Here is a 10,332-nt window from a genome sequence, read left to right on the forward strand (position 1 = left end):
CTGCTAACTTTGGTCTGCTGTAGGCATTCATGCCTTGCTGATGCTTGCTTAAGACATTCACATGTAAATAAGAAAATGTATAAGGCTGAAGCAGTATTTTTCTTGCTGTAAGAAGGAAAATCACTTGGAAAGTTCTCCTGCATGGTGCCCAAAATACTAGCCAAGCATTTGTGTACTTTGTGCCCAAAGCAATGTTCTGAGTGTAATGCCAACCACCATTGATTTCCATTTCCAAAAGATTCCTTTTTAGAAGTGTTTCAATTTGAATAACCTATTTACTTCTCTCTCAACATTCCCATACGAATTCTCTGACAATTCTCTTTATTAAAGTTTTATCTTTGCCTGGTAGGCAGTAAGGAATGCAGAAAATAACAAGGTAGTGCAAAAAACGATAGGGGTTTTCTTAATGTTTCTGTTTTCTCACAGTCTCTAATGCTCCTCTACCCAGGTAGAGACTGTGGCCTAGGCTACACATCACTGTTTAAATCACAGACCTGGAAAGAGGGACCTTCAGGTCAGATGTAAGCTGAGTTGGCTCAGAGATTTAGAAGATCTGGGGCTACCCTTTTGTGACATAAAATTTCTGTAATATATGCACAAACCTTGCCAAATCTCTCTGTCCTCTGCTTAGAAAGTGTTGATTCCACAAAACCTCTTTTTAGATGCCAAATTCACTTCTTTAAGTTCCTGTGCTAGAGTCAGCTTCCAAACTGGTTCTACCGCAGTTTCCTATAGAGTCTGCTTCCAACTGGCCAAGCCTTTGAAGTATACTAAAAAGACTCATGTTTCCTAGAGACAAAATGTTTGAAAGGTAAGCCTTTTATTTCATTCACCTCAAAACATAGCTTGTGTTAGAGCAGTTTCTAGCAAAGTTCATGTGGTATCTTTCAGTTACAAACACACAACGTGGCAATAGTTGCAGATATGGTAGGGAACTTTTTGTTGCACCTTTGATATGGTAGAGTTATGTTTTCAATTCAGCAAGCAATCCAGGTAATGTATCTTTAGAAGTTACCTCTTGACAGCTGAGGGCAGAGTAGTGGGTTGGGTAAGTGCTCTTAGCCCATCACAGAAAACCAAATAAGCTTTAACCACTAAATCACTGACTTCGTAAAGAACTCAGTCTCAACTGACTGTAACTGTGGTGCCCTTACAGACACAGACAGTCTCTCAAATTTGCAGTTTTTAAACTGTAACTTCTGTGAATTTTAAGTAAGAGGAGTCCAAGGAGGCCTGTTACCAAACTGCTCACCGAAGTAACTGGAGCATATACAAATGGTTGGAGGGCGGTGTACACACTTTAATTTTGAATCCATGGCACTGGATTTCTACAATATCAGTGGAAACTCTTGTACATAAATGGGGAGACTGGCTTTTCATACTTGGAGGTGATGCATAGGCTGATAAGTTTCAGCTATTACATATATAACACATCCATGTATTTGAAACCCAGAAAAATACCAGATATTTTAAATATTGTTTTTCACTTGTCTGACTGTAAACAGCATGCCAATCTCAGAGAAGCAAGTGAAGGGAAGAGCTGAGCCAAGTATTTTATGAGAAAGGAGACTGATACGACAATTCAACCCTATGAAACAGTCCAGTCTGTTTGCCTGCTGGGAACTACTTGTTGCTATCCATGTCTGCTCCCTCATTTGTGATGGCAAAAACACGTATGAGGCCATGAAACTGCATGTTCCCAGGGAATGGATCTAGGATAAAATCAACTAAATTTTTACCAGTTTAGTTTTAACCCAGATCTATCTTTGATCTGATCCACTGCACAGCTTTGCCCACTTTGTGCGGATAAAAAGAAGCACTCATTGCAGGATGGACTCTGCAGCAGGCGTAACCAATACTTAAGCACTAAAGTGTCCATGAAGCCACAGTCTTAGTTTCTGCTGTGAGGCTGGAGAGAGGAGCATATTGCTTAAAGGAATGAGAACACAATATATAAATAGCAGCAGAGAGAAGAACAAGTGAGCCTTGCCAAAGAGGCAAGGAAGGAGTGTATTACAGTGTCAGTGACATTGTTTTGTGTGGATCTGAGGCCAATTGACTGCTATCTGCATCAGTGATCTCTCAGTCAGGAGCAAAGGACAGGAGATAGCAGGTTCGTTTCTGTGCATGAGTTGAAAGGAAGTCTTTGTGCTCAGCTGCATCTCTGGGACTTTTTAAACTAAGCATGATGTTCAGCTCCTTGTGTGCAATGCCATTGGCTTTAAGTGAGGGCAGCAATTTGCCCCACTGCATCAACTGGGAGTTATGTCTGTGCATATGGGGACAAAATTTGTTCCTTGCTTGGTGCATTAGCACTAGTCAAGAAAATAATTGCTCCCGGAGCAAGGACTGAGCTGCAGGGAATCAAAAGAAAGCTTTTGTTTTGACTCAAGTTGCACTTCTCAGCTCATCTCTGCTATACTCAGTCTGCAGATGGGCAGGGAATGGGGCTTACAAGGCACTGTTTCTCCAGTTCTACAGGAGCTCAAGGAAGGGTGGTCAGAGATGCTACATCTGCAGCTGATTATAAAAAGGTGGGAATAGAAAAGCTTTGCTTTGTCCCCTAATGGACTTGCTGTATTCTTTTCATACTGTGGATAGAGGCTATAAACGTTTTTCTCTTGCTTGAAGGCTTTTGTGGCTTGCAAGTCCTTCTTAGCAGTCCTTTTACTGGACAGCTGGTGGAAACCCTGAAGAAGAACCCTAAGGTTTACATTTCTGTATGTGTTTATACATGGAGTTTTATACATATGCATATACATATATACATATGCACAAATACACACACACACGTAAAACCTGTCTGTGTGTTACTGTTATTCAACACCTTGCTGTTACAGACAGTGATTATTTCTGGGTGGATTGTGCTTCCTGAAGGCTGGATAGCACCCCTTTAACTCAGTCATAATGTCACAGGATAGTGTTGGAAGCAAATACTAATATCAGCCATTCTTGTGATTGCTTGCTGTATGAGTCTTGTCTGGTAAGCTTAAATGAAGTGGTGCTTAAAAATCCTTTTTCTCCTTAGCTGCGTGCTGAAATGGTCATCTGCTTTCATCAAGAGAGAAGGGTACATCCAGCTGGGACCCATTCAGGTGACACATTGCTTTTCCTTTTATAGATTAAATATAATAAATGGTTGAGTACTAAATACTATTTCAGGTAATCTTGCTGTGAAATATATGTTGCTTTCATTTTCTTTCCAAAATTTGGTTTGTTGTGGGCTTTTGGTTTGGGTTTTTTTTTTTTTTTTTGTTGGTCTTTTTAGAGATATTGCTTTATTTGTGTCAACTTATTACCTTTTATCAAAATCTCTTTTATACGAGGATTATATGAAGTAAATGCTAAGAAAAGACGTACCTCTTGGCTGGTTTCCTTCAGTGGGTTGCAATTTGTAATATAAGGATGCCTATAGGACAATTTAAATCAAGTCCCAGGCAGTGGAGTAGTAGCATGCAAAATATATCTAGGCACAGTATTTGTTCATGAGAAAAGTTATTTGGTCTACTTAAATTCTGTGTATAAATAATTTTATTTGTGCTTGTATTATGTTTTCATTCCCTTTTTCGAAAAATTATTTCATGTGTTTCACACAATTTAAATCAAACCACTAATAGAAAACAACGAGATAACACATAACTTCAGTGTCTGTAACAGCTCTAACATAAAACTTTAATGTGTGTACAAGGACTTAGGCAGATAAAGCCACTGATGACAAGCCAGGTATTTACACAAGAGAGGATTGCTCACAAAAGCTAGTGTTTTCAAGGTTGGGATCTTTTGCACTCTTTTTTTCCTGGGCCACAAGCAAAGCAACTTTTTCAAATGAAAATAGCTGGGGATTACTAAAAATGTTCTCAGCGTACCTTTCATGGAAGTCTTTAGGTTCTGATCCAAAGTCAGTGGGAGTGTCCTCATGGCCTTTAGCTGATTTGGGATCAAATGGACAGCAAATTGGGGATCAAAGCGGAAGAACGCTGAGAAAAACTTTACAGAACCAATTATGGGTTTGATTTTTTTTTCCTACTTTCTAGAATATAATTACCAATCTGTTCCTATTCTCCAGGCAACTCTTAAAAGAAAACATTACTGAGATTTGGCAGCAGAAAAATGATATGAAGGCAAGTGTTTTCTGAAAAGGAAAATCTCTGCTTCTTTTCAGAAAATACCCATGGTGAACATGGAGATGAGAATTGTAAATGCTGTAATGGTACGACAGAGAGCAAATAGTCTGAATGGTGAGAGAATATAATGGAAAAGAAAATACAGGTAGTCATCTTATGTGTGCTGACAAATACACTAGAAAAGAGGGAGGATAAATCTTTTTAAAACATTTGGAGCTGAGCAAGGATTAGATCAATCTGTTTTACGTGAATATTTCCTCTCTTGTTGCCTTTTGCTTACAGCTTGCACAGATGCGGTGGTGATATAGTGAACTCAGTAGCAGAATACAATTCAGAAAACAGTATTTTCTGGCAGTTTGCAGATATAGACAGTGAAAAATCCTTCAGCTGCTTTTCCTAGGGAAGACTTCTACTGGCCTTAAGAGAGAGCTGTAAAATAGATGGAAAAAAACCAGCAGAACAATATTCTGCAAACTTGTGTTGCTAAATATAGTGTTTACCTAACTTTAACCTTGTGCAATTTTTATATGTGGTGAAGTTTTTGAAAATCTGGTATTTCCTGTCAGGTAATTTTGCAAGGGTCTCAAATTGTTTATTCTAAAATGTTTTCTTGTGCTTGTGGATGCAAGCTTTGAAGCATGAATCCTAAAGAATCCCAGAAAATGGAAAACAAAAACAATTCGGTGGTTTTTTTCTTTCTTTCTTTGTTTTTGGAGTTCATCCCCTCTCCCCTTTTTTTGGATTATCCAAGTTTTATGTCTTTGTGTAGTTAGGATTTCTCATTATTTGGATGTCTCATAGTGGGAGTTGCTTCTCTGGCAAGATGTCAGCTTAGTGTGACCTCCCTTCCTAGCCTATTTCCATTTTTTCCTGAGGCTCTCTGGAAATCCCATAGTAAATGGGTCACTTGATAGATGTGCATAGAAGCTCCCCACTGATTTGATTCTGACTCCTTAGGACTTCTCTGACCATTATAGGCCAAATTCTCTCAGTAATCGTGAAATCAGTAAGAGGAAGGAGGAGAGAAAAGGGAGGCCGACCATTCCACCAGCAGTTCAGACTTGCTTAACCATATGGTTCTTTACTGCCATCAGCCCTGACTGAAAACCTAAAGCAAAGTGTTCAGGGAAAAAACTGCGATTTGTGGTAAAAAGAAATCGTTGTTCTGTTTCTAGCAAAAAATGTGAGCATCTGTGTTTTCAGCAACCTTCTGTTTTGTTTCCTCACCTTTGGTCTGAACAAAGTACTGGCTGACACTAGGGATGCATTGCCTTTTCTCTTTACAGATTGTTTTCTCCTTGACTACTATGTATTTTGAATACCTGTGGGTAAGACCCCCAGAAGCTTAATCTTGCCAGAAGCAGATAAAGTAGGTTTGAAATTTAAATGCTAAAATAATGCTGAGCAATGGTATGCATCTCGGTAGCCATTGTTCAAGCAAATCTTTGTCTAGTTCATATCTCTCTTCTCTGTATTTCTGTTCTAAAGGGATGAAAAGATCATTAAAAATTCCATGAACTAACTCATGAAGATTCAGAACTGAGCACAGAGCATTTGGAGTTTCCTCCAGATGTTTCTGTGAAAATCAGATGTCTAATTTGCAGTCTGTCAAACCAGTCATCAAGTTTATTAGGATACATACTTTCATAGTCTTATTTTAAAGTGCAATGCATTGAATTATCCTCCAAAAAAGCCAGATGCCAGAATTCTTGCATACAGCTTTAAAGAACAGACGTATAGGGTGCAGGAATCACGGACTAGTTTTTCTGAATCTTCTGAAGGTCAGCCTGCCTTACAGGCGCAATTTGGAGGTACTTTGCAAGATGTTTAGCAAGATCTCTCTAATTCTGGATATATTGCAGGTGCATATCTCTATACTTTTCAAACAGCACTTGGAAGAAGCAAGTACATTATTTTGTCTGCTGTTGAAAACAACAGCTCAAGCAGCAGCATTTAGGAAGTACTCAATCTTAGTCCTTTAATCCTCCTTGAACACTACTGCACTGCTGCTTTATGCACAGTAGGTTCTGTGGGATTGTGTATGAAAAGTGAAGATGGCTTACAATGAAACTGTGGCAAAGCAGGTACTGTGAATTGTAACTGTTACAGAATATTAAACAATTGCCTTCAGTAAGAAGTTTTAGTTTGACGCAACACTTACTGTATTCATTTTGTTGTTAAAACTGGATTGTCTAAGCGTATCTGAAAATCCCAATTAAATTCTGTTCTGTTGCTCACAGCATGTAACAAATGTTCTAAGTCATTACATATGAATACGTTTATTATTCAGCATATCTAAGTAGATTCGCACCATCAGAAAGTCTACCCTTAACAGAAAGGGAAGAAAACATTCTTTATATTGTAGTCAGAAACAAAGTCTCAGCTTTCATTTTGTATGTGGTACATCTTAGATGTCACTAGCTGTAACTTCTTTTTTGTTGTTTTTTTATTATTATTTTTAAACACAACAGCTCCAAGCAAGTACAAAATATCTCTACTCTTGTTCAAATATAGTTAAGTATATATCTCTTTTGATAATGTGCTAAACACCATGTTTTCTAGTGCGACATTGTCTGCACCACTGGTTCTTGTTGCCAGCATGACACACATTATTATTATGCTTTGAAATTATGGACTATATCTCTCCATCTACTGCATATTCTCTAAAACAGTTTTGTATTGGAAGTTTTTTATCTGTTACTTAAATTAGAAGATGGTACAGTCGCTTTTCATACAGTAAGGGAAGATCTATTCTCAATGTCTCTACAAGTGAAATAAGCAGTAGAGAAATAGCGACGTGAATTAAAGTAGTCTGAGTGACTGTTTTTAGAACGTATTGTTAATTAATTACATTGATTTACAAATGATAGCTGGCAATATAATTTTAAACTGAGAGACTTTCCTTTGTGTGTTTCTCTGTAAGATGGCAACGGAACAAAGTGAACTTGACTTATGAGGCAAGACTCACTTGTGTATCCCTCACAATTCTTCTTAAAAGACAGTACGACAAAGTGAAAACATTTGCTTACTAATATACTTATCCTAGGTTGTTGAGAAACCGTATTTTATACTTAATATTTTCCATTTAAATTCTAATATGAACAATAATATCTGAGAAATAATTCTAACTTTCCATTTCAGGACATGCATTTTGATTAGAGACTCAGAATTACATGGAAACATAAAAACAGCTATCATCTTTCTATCTTTTCCTCTTGTGCTTCTCATTATGAATCCAGTATCTTTCCAACATCAACTCCTAATTTGCATTTCGTTCCCTCTCCCCACATACATTTTGTTTTGGGGAGAAAATTATTTGAAAACTGTGACTTGTTAAATTAAGGGAATTTATTTACCTGAAAGTGTTTGATGATAATGTCATCAGCGCTGCCTGCATTTGAATACATTGTGGTTACAAATCAATCCTTGCTATCTCCACATGATAGATAATCAATGCTAAGTTTATAATTCTCATTCAGGGCTATCTGATAATAAATCTACCTATGTTGCAAGTTCATTATTGACTTTGCTGGATATCTGGATGAGGAAACCAAGGATAAGTGACGTACACGCTGATCTCAAACCCATTATTGTAAAAATTGCACTGATATTGGGTTCAAGACAAGAAGGAACTGGGAGACATGAGGATAGGAAGGAAAGGGAAGAGGGGAGCAGATCATATTCAGACGTGATTCGGCCTCATTGTAGATTTGTTCTTCGTCAGAGTTGTACAACTACTGAAGAATAATTATCATTTATTAATTATTCATTATTAAATGATTGCAGCCCTATAGCACCACATGTCACAGGAGTTCTCTTGGGCAAAAAGGAGAACTGACCTGACTGCCGTCAGAGGAATAGCCATTAAACACAGCTGTGTATCTGTATTAGGGAGAAGTGTTTCTAAGATATAGGCATGTTGCAAACAAGAGAAAAAAGTGTGATAACTCCGAACTGTAATTCTGGAGTATTTTTCAGTGTCCTTAGTTCTTCCTGGGACTTAAGCATTAGGCATGTCTCTAGCAGCATCCCTGCAAAAACTCTTTCAGCAGAAACTCAACTTCGGTTGTCTTGTTTGTGAAAACTATGCCTTCTAATAAAGTGACACTAAATTTTGCACAAAACTAAAATGACGTAAAGATATACCAATGAGGAAGGATAATTTTTCTGACAATGTAAAGACTTACACATTTTCCAGTGATTTGCAGTAACAAAAGCAACCCAACTTTTAAACAAAACTTGTAGTGGGAAAATTAAAGACTGCTTTCAATAGTGCTCTTTTCAAGAGATTGATAGCTATGTGATAGTGACATTTGACTTAGCATCAAGAAAAGGATCCCTCGCTTTAGGCACTTATATGTAGTGCTTTCTAAAAAAATTAGCATGCATTAGTATAAAGAGCTAAACATGCCTCAATGCGTGCCTAAAATGGCAGTTATTCTAAAGCCAGAGCCTCACAAGTCACTGAGAAAACTGTATCAAGAAACCGGAGGAACGCAGCTTAATATTAGTCCCTAAATTAGCAGAAAGAAAACTATGTAGTCAAATTTGCTTTAAATGCTGTACAGAGTTTCTACCAAAGGCCTGCAATTATTGCCCAAACTCTAATTTCTTGAACACTTTCAAACTATGCAAAAATCCCTCTTTTTATAAGCCAAAGTTTAACTCATGCCCTCACTCAACTACACCTTACAAATAGAAGCCTGTATTACTGCAGAGTACAGAAACAGAAAGCTCGAATCTGAAGAAACCACAGCTGTGCTGTGATAAAGTACTGCTTGTAAGTACTTACTTTATTAAAAAAAAAAAAAGAAAAAAATCTGCAATTTTAGATCCTATTTAAATATCTACCTCAAAATAGAAATTTAGCCATATCTGATGAAGTCAAATAAGAGTATTATTCTTTATCAGGGCACTTGATCACGCACTTGTTCACATAGTTAAAATCTACAATTTATCATTACCCAATGGCACAGTCCCTACAAATCTAGCATTAGAGTGATAGTATGGAAAATAGTTTGCATCCAAGCATAGGAATAACACTGTATAATTAAGAAAGAACATAAGGATGTACTCTGACGTTAAGTTATTAAGCGGCATATCTTTTTAAACACTGTCAAAATGACTATAGAAAAAGGCTACAAACCTAACAGTACTAGTTCAGCACAGGACCATACAGCAAGCACTCCTCTGCAATACACACATGCACACAATGCAAAATGTATACAGTTAGTGGCACTGCATATCAGCTCAATTTCTTCACTTAATTTAGAAATAACAACAACAAAATCATGCAGCTCTGACACTGGTCCTGGACCGGAGGTTGTTTCTCTCACAACAAAAGCTGCAAGGCTTTGATTCCTTACTCGCCTAAGGAACCGGTGCCTACTGCAATATCAGAGTCACTTACTGCATTGCTTTTTCAGCGGCGCGAAAGTGGCTGTTCCTCCCAGCCACACATGGTTCTGCCAGCCGAAGGGGTTCTCTGTTCAGCACAATTCAGCTCCAAAGTGTCTGCATGTGGAGGGTAATTGCATTTGCTCTGTACTGGGGTTTTCTGGCTGCGGTGACTGCTCACCCTATCCATTGCCTCTAGTGTATGCTAAGTAAGCAATCCCCTGGGTCTTCATAATGAAAGGATGAAGAGTCACAGCTTTCGAGAGCAGATAAGGTGTTCTGTCGAAAGCCACTGCTTCCATGGCATTTTAAAGGCAAAGGGGCTGGGGTTGCCTTCATCTTGTATTATAGTCGTTTATTGTGCAAGTTGTTGTATTTTGTAACTTATAGTCAAATTTACAGCAGAACACTATTTTTATGTTTCAGAGAGATCTTGAGTTTGCACTACAAATTCAAGCTAATATATTTTAAAATGTTGAGGAACAATTTTTTTTCAGTTGAACTTGATGTATTTTTCAGAAGTACAAGGAAGGGGAGGGGTTTCCTCTCCGTGAAATGGAGTATACCAGCCCTGCTTCCATATAGGTTGCAATTAGAAAGTAGCTGCCTGAAACATTGTGGATTAACATCCCAGATTAAACACAGGGTCTTCACTCCAAGAATTGCGAGCCTTAAAGAAGGGACTGTCACCCTGGCTGGTTTTCTCTAGGGTGTCTGTCACTGGGGAAATAAGTGTTGGGGAGGCACTAGCCTTACGGCATGCTGACATAGGAGAAATAATGATGAACAGTAATAATAGAGGCAGAAAGAG

General features: G+C 38.0%; 1 protein-coding gene across 1 annotated transcript in view; it reads right to left on the bottom strand.

The window, feature by feature from the left end:
• CTXND1 (cortexin domain containing 1) overlaps nucleotides 1-9,748 on the bottom strand; it is a 36,735-nt gene extending 26,987 nt beyond the window's left edge. Inside the window, exon 1 of the mRNA XM_062583760.1 lies at nucleotides 9,535-9,748. The gene's annotated coding sequence lies outside the window, so the exon portion shown is untranslated. The remainder of the gene's footprint in view (nucleotides 1-9,534) is intronic.
• Nucleotides 9,749-10,332: the final 584 nt, after the last annotated feature.

Source organism: Rhea pennata, chromosome 10 (genome assembly GCF_028389875.1).
Source record: "Rhea pennata isolate bPtePen1 chromosome 10, bPtePen1.pri, whole genome shotgun sequence".
In the NCBI taxonomy this organism is placed as follows: domain Eukaryota; kingdom Metazoa; phylum Chordata; class Aves; order Rheiformes; family Rheidae; genus Rhea; species Rhea pennata.